We start from the raw sequence: 15161 nt of genomic DNA on the forward strand, positions 1-15161 counted from the left end.
TCTTGTCCCTTCTGCCCCAGAGCCAGTCTCCAGAGAGAACCAGCTCCTATTACTTCTTTTTCTGATCTTCTTTGTATATCAGGAATGATCATATTTACTGAATATTTTCCATTTCATTTTTCAAAACACATCTTTATAAGAAAATGAAGTCTGTTATATTATTCCTAAATTGTGATCTCCTTTAAAATATCACTTGTGAAACCTGGACTGCCCCACTTTCAACTTTCATCAAAATACTGTGGATGTATAGGTAGATTTGTTTCCTAAAATATTTGTAGAGAAAGAACAGTAGGTATTGTTTTTTCTTTTGTCATTTAAATGAGCAATAATAAATACAACTTTCCCCCTTCCCTTGAACATCTTTTTTTTCTTCTTTTAGATACCTAGAAAATCAATTCCCCCAACAATTCAGATTACATTGTCTTCAATACAGCTTCTTCTGTATATCTAGTCAAGTTGCTCTTCTTAATTTTGTTTTCTTCATTATCAGTGTCATTGCTCCACAAAACATAGCCAGGACTGCGTTGCTAGATTAAAAATGTGTGCACTCCACTATAATTAATATTGAAAATTTTGTTACAAAAATCTTTACTGATCTCCATTTCTAATCTTTTCATTATTTTATTTCCAATTTTATCCTGAACTTTCTTTAGTATAAATCTGCTTAGTTCAAGCTTTCTATAAACCGTTTTCCCTTTCCCTCTTTTCTACTGTTCCATGAGGCATTCCTGAGTATTCTCTTCCACTATCTCCTTCCATAGAGATTTTACAAACATAATAACTGCAGGTACATGTGAAAGTTGTGCATATAAAATTGGATAGTGTTTGCAAGGTGCTTTGCAAGACTTAAAGCACTATGCAAGCGGTAAATATTGTTATTTTCAAGATCAGTTTTTAAAAATAACTTCTAACTAACTTCCTTAGAAAATATTCGGCAGTAACTACTCAAATAATTACAATGAATATTAGACTGTGTGTACAGGACACACCCAAAGGGCTATAAGGGTTTAGACTATAAAGTATTTCAAGGAAGGCTTCAGGAAAATAAACGTTTGTCAGTGTTATGTTTGAAACAATTTGTACGTGATAAAGGTGGTATTTAACCTGGCACTTGGTACAGATTTTGATGGTGTCAGGGTGAAATGTTTAAGGGCATTCCAGGTGGAAAAAGCCAGAATAAAAGCAAAACTTCCTGTTGTGAAAAAGACAGCACCAGTAGGGGGTAGGGATGATGGTTAGTAGCATTAAAGGCTTCTGAAAATTCCATGGGGATAAGGACTGGCCATAAGGGACATAGAAGATCTGGTGGTGGCATAACTCTTCTGCCTCCCTCCCCTCTCACTTTCAGTCTTACACTCACAGATTTGGGGGATTCCATCTCTGACATTTCTTTGGAATCCCATCCCTTCTCTCTATTCCCACTGGGAACTCGATCTTCCCTGTCAATAACTTCCTAATAGGTCTTTCAATCCTTCCCTCTGCCGCCAGGAAAAAAAAAAGTGTTTTTCACTCATCAAATATTCTGTGATCTCTATTGCTTTATATAATCAAGTTCAAAAATTTTTTTGGTCTCTTTGTTCCCATTTTTACATTGAGAAAAACTAACAAAAAAGAAAACTGAGGGCTCAATGTTCCGGGGTAGAAAAGGGGAAGGAAATTTCCTTATGTTCCCTGGAATCCAAACGATAACAAGCAAATTTTCTTAAATACCGATTATTGGTATTGGAGGCAACTAGGTAGCCTTGGAGTAAGGATAAATCTGAGTTCAAATTCTACTTTAGCCATTTACTCACACAGTTAGTAAACTGTGTGACTGCGGGTAGCAGGTTACTTAACTTCTCAGCTTCAGTTTCCTCGACTGGTTAGAACTACATCTCTCTCACGGTTTTTGTAAGGGTCACATGATTTAATGTTTTAAAAGCGCCAAACTCAATGTCTGGCATATAGTAGCGCTTTTTCCTTCTGCCCCTACTGCCACAACTCACATCAACACACCTGACAAAATAGTAAAGTACCTCATGAATGGATAGGGAGAACGAAGAACTAAGTTTGGGGATGTAGCTCAGTGGTAGAGCGCACGCTTTGCATGTGTGAGGCCCCGGGTTCGATCCCCGGCATCTCCATTGCTTTCTTTTCCTCTTGGATTCCTCTCAAATGAATTCCTTATCTTTACTCCTCCAGATTTCGGATTCCCTGAAGTTTAAGATCAAAACAAGGAAGAATTCTGTTCAGTGACACTGAATCCAAGTGGTCTTGTAGGATGACTACATTGAAAGTAGTTCCTCAAGCCGTTTTTGAAGTGCAATGTGGAAGACTACCTCGTGGTCATGGAAGGAATGAATCTGAAGCTACTGGAACGCATAAATGTACTGGAGAGAAGCCAAAAGGAAAAGAGAAATCGTTCTGGAAGGGAAGAAGCTCGATGTGAAGAAAGCACAGTAGAGCCCCATGGGAAACCTATCCTTCGGAGAAATGTTCAGCCTACAAAGAAGGTCACCAAGGACAGTCAAAAAGGAAGATTTCTGAGGACCCTTGGGAAAATTCACTACCCTCCCTTTGCATGACTACGCTCACACGTAAGAAGAGGCAATCAGATAGAGACTGTCAGACTTTTTCTGTGCCTACGCTTACAGTGTCAGTTCTCCTCTCGCTTGGAGTTTCTCCTTTTCACGCAGGGCACCCCGCATGCCTCAGGCTTAACGTCTCTTTTAGTTGTCTTCAGGCATCTTCGGGATGAATCTGCTTTTCTGGTGATTCAGATAGCGGATAATATTCCATTAAAGAAGCTCTGGACAGGAAGTCTTTCGTCTCTTTAGTAGCTGAAGGAGGGAAAGCCGGTTACCATGTGCCGTATCCTCGCGATATTTTCACTTTGAAATGGTCTAAATATCTGAGGGAAATTTATTTGCTTATCCACTAGACACCCCTGTCTTTTCCGCGCAAAACTTCCTCACCTCCAAAAATATTACTGCCTTCAGATGTAGTCAAGTGGTTAGAGAGATGGACAGTGAATCCCATGTGTACTACACATTAGGTATCATTCCTCTTACTATCTTCCATAGGCTTATATATCACTTCAGATTCCTACATTTATGTGGAGAATTTAACGTGGGCGCGCGATGTAGAACAACAATCGTGGGAGTTGTGAAAGTTTTGGAAAAGGGGAGAAATTGTCAGCCGATTGAATCTTTCTCTTGGAATATAGGGTCAGTGAATAGCCTAGAGTTGACGGAAGTCCACTTTAGAGTTCCTGAAGAGTAAGGAATGAAAAGTGGAGGATGCGGGTATCGATCCCGCTACCTCTCGCATGCTAAGCGAGCGCTCTACCATTTGAGCTAATCCCCCTAACACAGAGAGTGGTCTTAGAACTTACCTGAACAGTTTCTAAGATCTCCACTATTTGAAGTTGCCTGCTCCTGAGAACCTAAGAACAAAGGTGGACTCAACTCACTTTGATAAGTGGACGGAACCAGAGACAGGAGGGAAAGGTGGGACAGAGGAAAGTTGCCGAGGACAAATTTAAACACAGAACAATGGGTAGATCTGAAAATAAAGACAAGTAGGGCAATCTCTTCCACCTCCACTTTTACATTCACTCCACTTCTTAATATTCTTGCTTGGGCAACTGTGGCTTCTCTCCTGTTAGAGGCTGTACAAAGCCAGCAGGACCCTTCCTGGGGTCTAAAATAAAGGCACTCTCCCAAAACACTCTGTGCAGATTTCCCTTGCCCAAAGAGCAATCCTTGTTTCTGCCTTGCCAATTTGAGACAATGAAACGTACACATTGTCCAGTTTCATGAGAGAAAACGTTTGTTCCTGGTTAGGACTGCTTTGTTTTGGTCTTTGAATCCCCAAGGGCTAGCCTAGGACCTGTCCAAAGTAGATGCTTCATAAATGCTTGCCTGGGTTGCTTAGCATCAATCAGATCAGGGAAATCCTGTAAGCAATCCAAGACAGCAGAAGGGGGAACCTTCACTATTCCTTCCCAAGAAAACTGAATCCTAAAACAAGAGTGGTGGAGAGGGGAGAGAAAAAAGAAAAAAAAGTGTCCAGTTAGAGTTGTAAACTTGGACATCCTGCTTAGGAGCTGAATGTTTCAACAACAAAGTTTGGAACAGGTGCTGAGAGCAAGCTCAAGTGACCAGGGAGAAGGCTGACCTTCCTTTTCCAATTGTTTTGGGGTAACATTTATGGGGAGTGGTGCCACAGAAGGAAAACTTTTGTTTGTGACAAAGTAAAAATTCTCCCTAGGAACAGCCTCAGTTGTTCCTGATGTCCATTCTCTTTCCAAATTCTATCTTATGTCCTAAAAAGTTGTGAAGCCAGTCATGTTTCTCTAATTAAACCTCTGATCACTGGGAATAAGCATACTTTGTTCAGGCAAGGCACAAAATGTGGTTTTGACTAGTTTGTACTACATATGTGGCTTTCTTTCTGGTGTTTTTTTTTTTTAATTCTTTGGGCTCTGTATCCAGTAGTGTTATGCTAAGTTCTTGAAAACCATTTCAGTGTGGCACAAACTTGGGCAGGTTCTAACATTCATGAAAGACTTCATTTTTGCTTCTGGGATCTTTTAGTCTTGTCCTCCAGTTATTTTTCCATTTCTTTCTCTGGGTCCTTTCCTCCCTACTGACAAAAGAGAACAAATAGAAGCATGGAGGTGAGAATCACGAGTTTGGGTGGGGAGGATTTCAGTGGATCATAAAAGTTCATTCTAGTATGGCCTAATTGAACTATTTCAATGGACATAAGTGGGAAATGTGTCAAATCCAACATTTTCTCGAATTTGATTGCCTTAACACAGTTCTCAATGAAAACAGTATCAATGGGATGGTTACCAGAGTGGTAAAGAATGGAAACTTGTTGGGCTTCGCTATGAGTTATGGAGAGTCTGGCTTTGTTTCATTTCTATCCCAATTCCATTATTTTATTTATTTATTGTTTATTATTAAGGCATCCTAGTTTACAAACTGGAGCACGAACTATTCACTGGTGTGTGAAAGGCAGTCATCAAAACTGGAGGATGCGGGCATCGATCCCGCTACCTCTCACATGCTAAGCGAGCGCTCTACCATTTGAGCTAATCCCCCATCTCGATTAAGTGCATCTCAACAGGTTCAGAAATGACTTCTTCTCCCAGTATCTGTGAAGTGGGTATCTGTGAAGTGGGTGGGTAAATTTTTCTCAAACAAATTCAAACAAAAGCAGGAACTTGGGGAAGAAACCTGGGACCTGCTCTTTGAATAAATCGCAAAATAAAGAGGGAGAAGAAAGAGATTAAGACGCACAGGTAGAATTGGTAGAGAGTGGAGGAAATGGAAATGAAAGTAAATAGCATAATGACTCCACTTCCGTATGCTTTAATTCCTTTTAAGCTAAATCTTGACAAGGGAACTGTTATCAGGCGTTTCCAGAGATTTTCCCTCCAAACTTCAAAGGTATCTCTCAGTGGGTGTTGGCAGTTATCTCTAGTTCTGCGTATGATCAAAGCTTTCCCCACAGTTTTGTGCTCCCGCAGTATGGATCATTTACACCCTTAAAATCTGATTTGACTTGGCACTCTGGCGCCGTTCTCTTAAGGTATTTTCCTCACCCTGCAAATAATTTCCAAAAGGACTCAACCAGTGGGCTTCTATTCTCCCTCCCTCCTCTCCCTTTTCCTCCTCACTCCCCCCCCCCTCCCCGCCCCCAACACAGCTCTGGCTTTGACTTCTGAAATGTAAGGAAATCTGAAGAACGAAGCAAGCAGTTCCTCAGATCCTCTGGATCTTATCTCTCTTGTAAAGTCCTGGGACTCCCACCCCTGTAATGGTAGTCCTGAGAGACTACTTGAGTGGGCAGCATCCCCTATCATCCCTTAAGGGAAACCAAAATAATCTGTCATGGTGAAAGGTACCTTTGCCCAATGCTGAAGAAGGATGGTAAGGAGTACATTGGGGTGTTTTATGCAGAAGAGAGAAGCTGAGGATGATGTAAGGAAAAGGAGCCCTCCAGGACAGAGCAGAGGCCTTTGAAGTAGTGATTCTTCCTAAGAGACAGTATGGGACAGTCAGACAGAAAGGCTCAATAGAGACAATTACAAGCTGGAAAACCTTTCCCACATAGCTTAGATATAAATTCCCATCCTAAAAGTCACTTGATTCAGAAGAACCACTTTCCCCTTCCTGATCTAGTGGGTTTTCTTCTCTTTTTACCTTTTCTCTTCTTCCTAACTTCTTCTCAGCTGTGCTAGGACTATCTTTGGGGGCTTTGGGAAGTGAATCTAAAGCCTATGGTAAGGTGCCCTGATAAGTATTCCTTCTGATGCAAAGAATCCTTGATGAACAGGAGGCTTTCCTTTCCTGTATCCTTTTCTCAATACATTTCTTGTCTTGATATATTCTCTACATGGAAATTCTACTGGTGTCTGGAATTCAATATGGCTAAAATTAAATCTAGTTTCTTCTCCCTACATCCCAATTCTGGTCCTCCTCCTTTCATAATTTCCATTTGTGACACCACCATTCACTTAGTCACCAAATTTAGAGTATGTCTTTCCTCTCCCTCATCTCTCATATCCCAAAAGAAGCCAGGTCTTCCTGATTTTATCTCCTCAACATTTCTTCCACCTTCTTCTCTCTACTGCCATCCACCCAGTTCAGGATCTCCTCCTCATTCCTCAGACTGCTTGAACAGTTTCTTTTTGGGTCTTTCCCCCTCCATTCTCTGCTTCCTTTATCTCATCCTTTTTATAGCTAGTCTTCTTTCTTATGCCTAGATATGGTTATACATGGCTTCTGCTCAAAATCTTCAAGTGGTTCCTTACTGCATGTATCATAAAATCAAAATCCCTTTTTCTGTAATTCAAAGCTGTTAACAACTAGATTGTCTTTTTACCTTCTCTTTAAAAAAATCAAATCTTGAGTATAGGATGAGGAGAAGTAACTAGGCAGCAGTTCTAATGAAAGAATTTTTTAAAAAGCAAAAACTCAATATGAATTATTACTGATAAGGTCAAGGCTCTGAGCAATAATCAAATAATGGAAGATGCATGAGGATTCATTAAAGTCTAACGAGCTACAGGACTGTAACACATCTATTAAAATGAAATATCATGGGCAAAAAAGTAAAGAGACTCAGAAACTGCTGCTGGTTCTTGGCTTTGCCTTGTGTCACCAGCTTCAAAGGGCATGCTTCAAGAGTGTAGAGCTGATTATGCTATGACTGTGATAATGAGACTGTGTGATTAAACTGAATGCAAGACAAATAGGGATATGTGTTGCAGAGACAGAACCCAGTGAATTCGGCCTCTTATTTCTACTCTCTTTTTCAGTCTCTAAAGTGTCCTTTAGAGGCAACTCAGTATTGCACTAGATAGAGGTTTGGGTTTGAATCCAGGAAGACTAAATTCAAACCCATCTTAGACACTAGAGGCATGTCCCTGGGCAAGTCAATTATCTTCTATCCGCCTCAGTCTTCTCAACTATAAAATGAAGATAATAATAACACCTACCTCTGATCAAAGACACATGTAAAACCCAGTGGAATTGAGTGTGGCTACCTGAAGGGGTAGGGGGAGGGGAGGGAAAGAATATGATTCTTGTAACCAAGGAATAATGTTCTAAATTGACTAATTAAATAAAATTAAAAATAATAATAACACCTACCTCCTAAAGTTGTGAGGATCAAATGATATAAGTTTATAAGGTGCTTAGTACAGTGCCTGGCATATAGTACACGTTTAATAAATGTTCCTTCCCTTTCTTTACCAATTCTTGTTTCTTAGGAGCCTCTTTGTTTTTATCTTTTCCAAGTTGTTCTTTAAAAAAATAAAAAAGAAACCAACACCAGCTTTGTCCAAGTTCTAGTTGACCTTTTTACTGTACTTAATTGTAGTTGAGTTGAATGCTCAGGGAAAGAGAGATTTACATAATTGTTGGGAATATTCCTAGCATGTAGGCTCAGAATTAGGCTGATATATGAGGCAATTAATTCACATTTTATAGCTTTCTCAAATTAAAGGAATACATAAATCCAGAAAGATACTTAAATCCATTATGGTGAGATAAAGAAAGGAGAACTAAAAAGGATTGCACATGAGTTCATTATATTTTATGTGACACTTGTCTCAGGCAACTTTTCTTTCTATTGTTTATCTCCCATAGAATTGAAAAACAACTCATCCTTCTTCAGTGTTGACTAAAGAGGTTTTTTTTTTATGTTTGTTTGTATGTTTTGATTTTATAGGTACCAGAGCTCAAGGAGAATATTTCTAAGTTGGAAAGCAACCAGAATTTTGAAGGGTCTTTATCCATGACATGTTGGGATTTGCTAAAAATATTGAAGGTGTTTAATTTGTAGAACAGACATGATCTCTGCTTTCATGTATTTGAAGGGTTGTTATATGGAAGGATTCTATGTGTATTTTTTTTTTATCCTAAGTGCCCCAGGAGCTGTGGGTATAGAAGTTTTCAAGAGGAAAATTTAAGATTGAGGTTGAGACAAACTTTTTAACAATTATACATTCTCAGATATGAAATGGGCTGGCTTAGGAGGGCACTCTTTTTCTAGCCTGATGGTACTTTAGATCTCCTAGCTTGTTTGGGATTCCTTCGGAGGTGTGGGTTGAACTAGACAACTTTTTGAGATAAAGTAAGAAAGGTTTTCCAACTCTAAAATGAATGTTCTCAAGTATGGTTTCAATTTCTGGGCATCACATTCTTAAAACTCAGTAATGAGCAGAAAGTGGTCCTAAGGAGGGAAGCCAGGAAATATAAGGGCCTTGAAGTCCTTGAAGGTCATTGCTTGGTGAATCCATATGTTTACTCAGTCATTTCATCTTTCACCTGTCCCATGTCCCACCCTGGAACTCAGGGTAGTCTGTTTCCTTTCACACTGGTCAGCTGTGTTGTAGGCAGAGGGTCCTTTCCAAACCTTAAATTCTCCAATATTACTCCAAGAATGCCGAGTCTAAGTGCTTGTGCCTTCATGAGAGTTTCCTTTAAGAGACAGCATACAAATGGGGGGCAGAAAGACACCATTTGATCTTGAGGTGCAGAGCAATAGAGTGCTAATGGAGGGTTTTGAGCAGAAGAAACCATCTATTGGCCAGAGGAAAGGATAGGGGCCACTGGAAGAGCTGTAGAGATGTCGCCGAGATGGAATCCGTAGTGGGAGAGAGCCCTGGGTGGGCTTGAATCATTAACCTTCTGTTTTAACAGGCGAACGCATTAACCGCTTGCATTGCAAAGATGAAGGAGCTTTAATCCAACCTAGACGGATATTTCCCTCTCCTCCACTATGGACAAACAAAACCCTAAAAGTGGACAACAAAGTCTATGTAGAATCTACTAGCTTCTGAGTCATACTTTTCAATAAACATACCCCCCACCCAAATATCAAGAAGAAACCAAAGGATTCCTCTTCCCTCCTGAGACCGTAGGATATGACAACCTAGTTACCAGTAAGAAAAAAACAAAACCACCTGTTTCCCCTTCTTTGTCCTTCACCATTTTCTTTCTTCTAGTGCCTGGACACAATCGACTTCTGGTATGAATTTGTTCTAGGTTTCAGATGTAAGCTTTGGAATCTTTCAGGCTTATCTGGAATCCAAACTCAGAACCTTTTAGGGACCAAGAGTTCAGTTTTTGTCTCAATTAGTGCCGCTTCAAGAGCATGCAGCGTGGTCTCTGTGGCGCAATCGGTTAGCGCGTTCGGCTGTTAACCGAAAGGTTGGTGGTTCGAGCCCACCCAGGGACGCACGAATCAAAACTTTTTGTTTCCTCAGTGGAAAACTTTTTGTTTGGAAATGTAATTTCAAGTCTTTTTGCTGATTCCCCAATCCACTTCCCAACTATATTTTTTGGTGCTTCAGACCAATGTAGTCAGCTTCATATTTACATATCTACCGAGCTAATCGCAATCTGTCCCAAATCCCCCTCTCTCAGTCATGGAAATTCTCGATTTCCTCTGACAATTTTATCATTCCACCAGTATCTCATTGTACCTCTTAAAATTAATATACTTAAGAATGACAGTGAATAGAGAGAACAAGAATTTCCAAGGAATTGGGCAAAAATGGATACTCAAAACGGGGAAAGGATGAAGACAGTCAAGGTGAATGCCTTTGCTGTGAAAAAAAAAAGGAGACAACAGGTGAATAGCAGTGTTAAAGCTGCTTGGAGTTACAGACAGGGTGAGACTAGAAGTTATGGATTTTAGGAGGCTTGACTGCCTCCTGAGGTGTCACAGAAGACATCTTTGAGGTTTTGGAAATTCCACATCCGTTTTAGCTCTTCAACCTTCTTCTCCTTTTTTATTCCCACAGCAACTAACCCATCCCTTCTAGTTGAAGTCCTTATTATCACTCACCAAAGCTATTTCCATAACATACTAATGGGTATTCAAATCACGAAACTGTTTTTCCTCCTTAACTGTTGCAATCAATGTGCTTATTCATAGATCCGGGTACCACACTCCTGTTAAAACAAAACAAACTTCAATGGCTCCTGATTGTTTCTGTAGGACATTTCAAATTGCATATCTTTGTTTTCCTCATCATCTTCCCCTCCCTCATATTTCCAGTGTTTCAGTGGAACCAGCTTGGATCTTGAGTCAAGAAGACTTTAGTTCAAGACTAGCCTTACTAGCTGTGATATCCTGGTTGGGCCACCTAATCCTTTCAGCCTCATTTTTCTCAACAGCAAAATGTATATAGTATCACCTACCTTTCAGAGTTTCTGTGAGTTCTAAATGAGATAATACTAAAAAAAATCAAATCCTTCCTTTCTTCCTTCCTTCCTTCCCCAAAGAAGTAACAGAATCCAGAAGACAAGAAATGAAAAGGCCGGGCAGATTCTCTCTGTCCCTGAAATTTGAAAGGTTGGTCTCTAGGTTCCTTTACTGTAAGTAGTATAAACTTTTACTTCGGTTTCTTTGGGGATTTAATTTTTACAGCATTTCAGGACATAAGTCTATAGTTTTTGACTCTCAAGTCCCTTCATCTTCTACTATATCAGCACTAAAGGAGGGTATCCTTCTCAGGCTTCAGAAAAGTAACATTTTTGAACTCTCTAAGCCAGTTCCTTGGGATGGTGACTATAAGTCTAGCATTCCATTTCATTTCTAACAGAACTGAAAGCCACTGCCTTGGAGAAAAAGAGGGAATTTGAGATATACCTTTTATACCATTTATCAGCTCTGTTCTAAAATTCATAAACATGTGATTTCTATTATAATTTGGACGAACTATTAGTGATCCAAGTCATCTAAAACCATAGCCAAAAAAGATGTTACTTGTTTTAAAAGGGGGAAACAATTAACCTTCTGTCAAAGAAGTGATGAATTTAAAATGCAGAGAAAGACATATTGTCAGACTATAATATGTGGGGTTTTTTTCAGGTTTGTTGTTTAATATTTGCTCAGTGGGGTGAGGGGGCAGGAGTAGTGAGAGGGACAGATTATTTTCCTCCAGTATATTGCTATTTATCGCATCATATATTTCTAAATTACATATAAAATTGTTTAACATTCTTTAAAAATTTTTTTTGACTTCCAACTTCTTTCTCTTCCTACCTCCTCCCTTCCACTCCCTGAATAGGCAAGCAATTTGATATAGATTATAAATGTATAGTCATGCAAAACATATTTCCATTTTAGACATTTTGCAAAAGAAAACATGGACAAAAAAAAATCAAAAAGAATGCTTGGATTCAGATTATATCAATTTTTTTTCTGAAGGTACTTAGCTCTTCCTTGATTGTGAAGATTAAATTGCAATCCCATGTCTATTCTTAGATTTTAATCCCCATAAGTGTAAACATGGTACTTAAAAGTTAAGTATGAAGATCTACCCATTTTTGGATTTAACTAAAAAAGGTATGAATACCCATGCCCCACACTGAGTGGGAGGTACCTTACCCACTTGTGAAAGAGTGGATGATGAATCAGAATTGACTGACTGCCTTCTGGGTGGTCCTACTGTGGAGTGTTGGCTGTGAATGGTAGATGTAAAGACTAAGGGAAGTGACCTAGAAGAAAGGTCTTTAAAGGAAAGTGACAAGGACCTGAAGTTCTTCCGGCAGTTCTTCTGGAAGTTCAACTTGGACTTCCACTTCTGTTGGAGTTCAATTGGCAGTTATACTGGAGTGGAGAATAATTGTTCATTCAGAAGAGTGCTGATTGGACCTTGTTTTCCTGGTGACCCTGTTCCTTTGAACTGACATATGGTGAGTGTAAAGGCTGACTCTCTTTCCCTTGGCCTTTCTGGAGGAAGAAGTCTCTGGAGAGGCCCATCACCATAAGACTCCTTTCCCTTGGTTGGGGCCTCTGAACTCCTGTCTGGCTCAGAGGAGGCCTGAGCAGCTATCTCTCTCTTTTTCTTCTCTTTCTCTCTTCCTTAATATCTTCTCTCTTTATTATAAATAAACTACCATAAATTCCATTTTGACTTTAGTAATTCATTTGGGATTTAATAATTAAATCCCTGGAGACCAACTAAAATATCATTCAGTCCAACCATAAATTTAACACAGGTTTTCCAGAAATCATTCTGCTTACTCTTTCTTATAGCACAAAAGTAATACATTACAATCATATATCACAATTTCTACAGCCATTCTCCAATTGATGGATATATAACCAATTTCCAAATCTTCGCCAACACAAAAAGAGCTGTTACAAATATTTTATATATATAGAACCTTTCCCTTTTTCCTTTGATTTCTTTGGGATACAGACCTTGTAGTGGCATTTCTAGGTCAAAGGGTATGCACAGTTTTATAGCCTTTTTGGTGTAGTTCCAAACTACTCTCAGAATAGTTGGATCACTTCACAGCTCTACCAATGGAGCATTAATAAGGGGAAGATTATTTTTCAAAAAAAGTAATCATTAACTTATAAAATCATTTTTGGGTGTCAATTTAATTGTTTGTAAAATGAAAGAATTGGACTGCATGACTTGTAAGGTTCCTTTCCCTCTATATTATTATGTTCTTATGAAATGTGGAGAGAGTACAAGGTGGTAAGTAAAAAAGCTGATCTTGAAGTCAAGAAGACTGTATTTAGTGGTTTTTGACACATTGTGGCTTCTTATACCTGTTCACACAATCATCAGTGCCCCAGGCCTATTCAGAAGATCATAAGTTGAGAGTGTTAAATATATTATGGCCTTTAAAGAAAAGCAATGATTGGTAAGAGATCCATTAATGTGAGCTCAGTACTGTTCTTTTGCATGTATGGAAATGTTGTGGGAGAGCTAATGCTGGTTCTCACCCAAAGAATTGCAGCTCAAACCTGTTCATCTGCATGCATGAAAATGTTTAAAGGTGTTATAGAGAATATGGGCAGGGTGGTGGAAATAGCCCACAGTGATGGAATGTCTACTGCATAGAGGGAATTGCAGTAACACCTCCAGGGTTTTAGATTGCTAAATTTATTGAGGGTTTGGAGGATTCCCTCCTCCCATCCTTGGAAATTCTCCACTCATTCTCAGATTATTTCTCCCTGGGCATTCTAGGCTGATGTGAAGAAGGGGTGCAAAGATCCTCAATGTGCCTGTGTGATGTTACCTCCCATGTCCTGCTTAATGTCATCTGTCTGGCCCTTCAAGGTTGTTTGGGTGTTTGAGTGTCCTTTCTCAGTCTTACAAGTTTTTATCAAAGGGGAGAAAGTCACAACATAGCTCAACCATCCCTTCTGCCCCCTCTTCAGGTTTGGAATGTCAACGGAGTTGAAATCTTCATTCTATTTGACAATATCTGATAATTAGTGAAAGCCTTAGATCTAAAAGCACCACGCAAAAAAAAAGGATTTCAAATATTTCTTAAAATTTAAAGGGTCATTTCTCACCCTTCCTCTGCACAACCCCATCAGAAAGACATGCATATTGATGTCTGTCAAGTTCAGAGTAATAAAAAACAAATATTTAAATTTAAATAATTAAATTAAATTAAAGTGTATTAGATTTCTATGAGAATAGCTTTTTCAGTCCTGGCACATTCTAAGGTTTCTTTTCACTCTTTCTTTTAACTTCTAATACATTTTACTCCATAAGTGTTCTTATATTGTCAGAAAATTGTAGTTGACATATGGGTTTGACTAGGTAAGATTGGTTCAAGATAGAGTCTTTTTGTTCTTCCTCTTCAAAGTCAACCTAGGAACCTGATTTAGCCTCCTCAAGTAGTTATTTCTGAGCAATGGAACTATGGAATTCCTTAGATATTTCCTTAGATTTTCCAATCTGACTGCTCTTGCTTTATCTTGATAGCTTCAGTTTTCCTCCATTCCACTTCAGCAATGCAACTCATTAAAATGATTCCCATATTTATAGCTCCTGTCCTAAATTCTCTTCTGCATTACAGATCCACAAATACAATTTTCTACATGACATTCCCATTAAGTTTTGTCCTCTCCTCAAAAAAATAAATCTTAATCTTTCCAAAATGGATATTATTGTTTAATATTCCTCATTTCTACATACTCTTCTCAGTATGATTTTACTATCTCTGTCCGGCACCATCATTCATCCCATCTCTCCATATGAGGGCTAGAATATGGACAGAGAAGAGAAGGATGAAGGAGTAATGTGAAAATCCTGAGATAAGGAAAGATCTTGCAGGGATAATGTGATGCCTCAAGAAATGGAAAGGGGTTGGGAATTGAGATGAGATATGGTTTAATGATATTAAAAGCTTCAGAGACTTTCAAGTAAAGACTTAATGATATTGGTATAGGAGAATTAGAAGATCTAGAGAATTGTGGTGTCACAAAAGGGACTTTTGACTTTTCTCTCTCCTTCACGACTCATGTCTAACAATATGACAGATTTGGAGGATTCCAACTTGGCTGCATATTTTCAATCTGCTTCCTCATCTCTTTTTCTACAATAAATCCTGATTTGGACTCTTTTGGTAGCTTCCCAAGAGACCTTCCAGGCCATCCATTCTCTCTGTGGCCAGAAAAAAAGCCAAGTTTTTTAATGCTCAAATATCATCAGGGCTTCTCTATTGTTTCCCATTTCCCATTCCCATACAAAGAAACTCAAATAAAAAGGCAGTTTTGGAAGACCGTTCAGAGGCAGAAAAGTAGGGGGAAAATATATTACTTGTTGGAACATAAATGGTATTTGGAATTCTTCAAATGAGACCACTCGTTTTATTTTCACGAGAACGTTTAAGTACAAG

At 39.0% G+C, this 15161-nt stretch overlaps 4 non-coding genes across 4 annotated transcripts; 2 read left to right on the forward strand and 2 right to left on the reverse strand.

Moving 5' to 3' along the window:
• Nucleotides 1-2051: 2051 nt before the first annotated feature.
• Nucleotides 2052-2123, forward strand: TRNAA-UGC (transfer RNA alanine (anticodon UGC)). Its single transcript has one exon. It is a non-coding gene; the product is annotated as a tRNA-Ala (tRNA).
• Nucleotides 2124-3272: 1149 nt separating this feature from the next.
• On the reverse strand, nt 3273-3345 carry TRNAA-AGC (transfer RNA alanine (anticodon AGC)). The gene has a single exon. It is a non-coding gene; the product is annotated as a tRNA-Ala (tRNA).
• Nucleotides 3346-5017: 1672 nt separating this feature from the next.
• Nucleotides 5018-5090, reverse strand: TRNAA-AGC (transfer RNA alanine (anticodon AGC)). Its single transcript has one exon. It is a non-coding gene; the product is annotated as a tRNA-Ala (tRNA).
• Nucleotides 5091-9664: 4574 nt separating this feature from the next.
• Nucleotides 9665-9738, forward strand: TRNAN-GUU (transfer RNA asparagine (anticodon GUU)). The gene has a single exon. It is a non-coding gene; the product is annotated as a tRNA-Asn (tRNA).
• Nucleotides 9739-15161: the final 5423 nt, after the last annotated feature.

The sequence above is a fragment of the Monodelphis domestica genome, chromosome 6 (assembly GCF_027887165.1).
Source record: "Monodelphis domestica isolate mMonDom1 chromosome 6, mMonDom1.pri, whole genome shotgun sequence".
Taxonomy (NCBI): Eukaryota; Metazoa; Chordata; class Mammalia; order Didelphimorphia; family Didelphidae; genus Monodelphis; species Monodelphis domestica.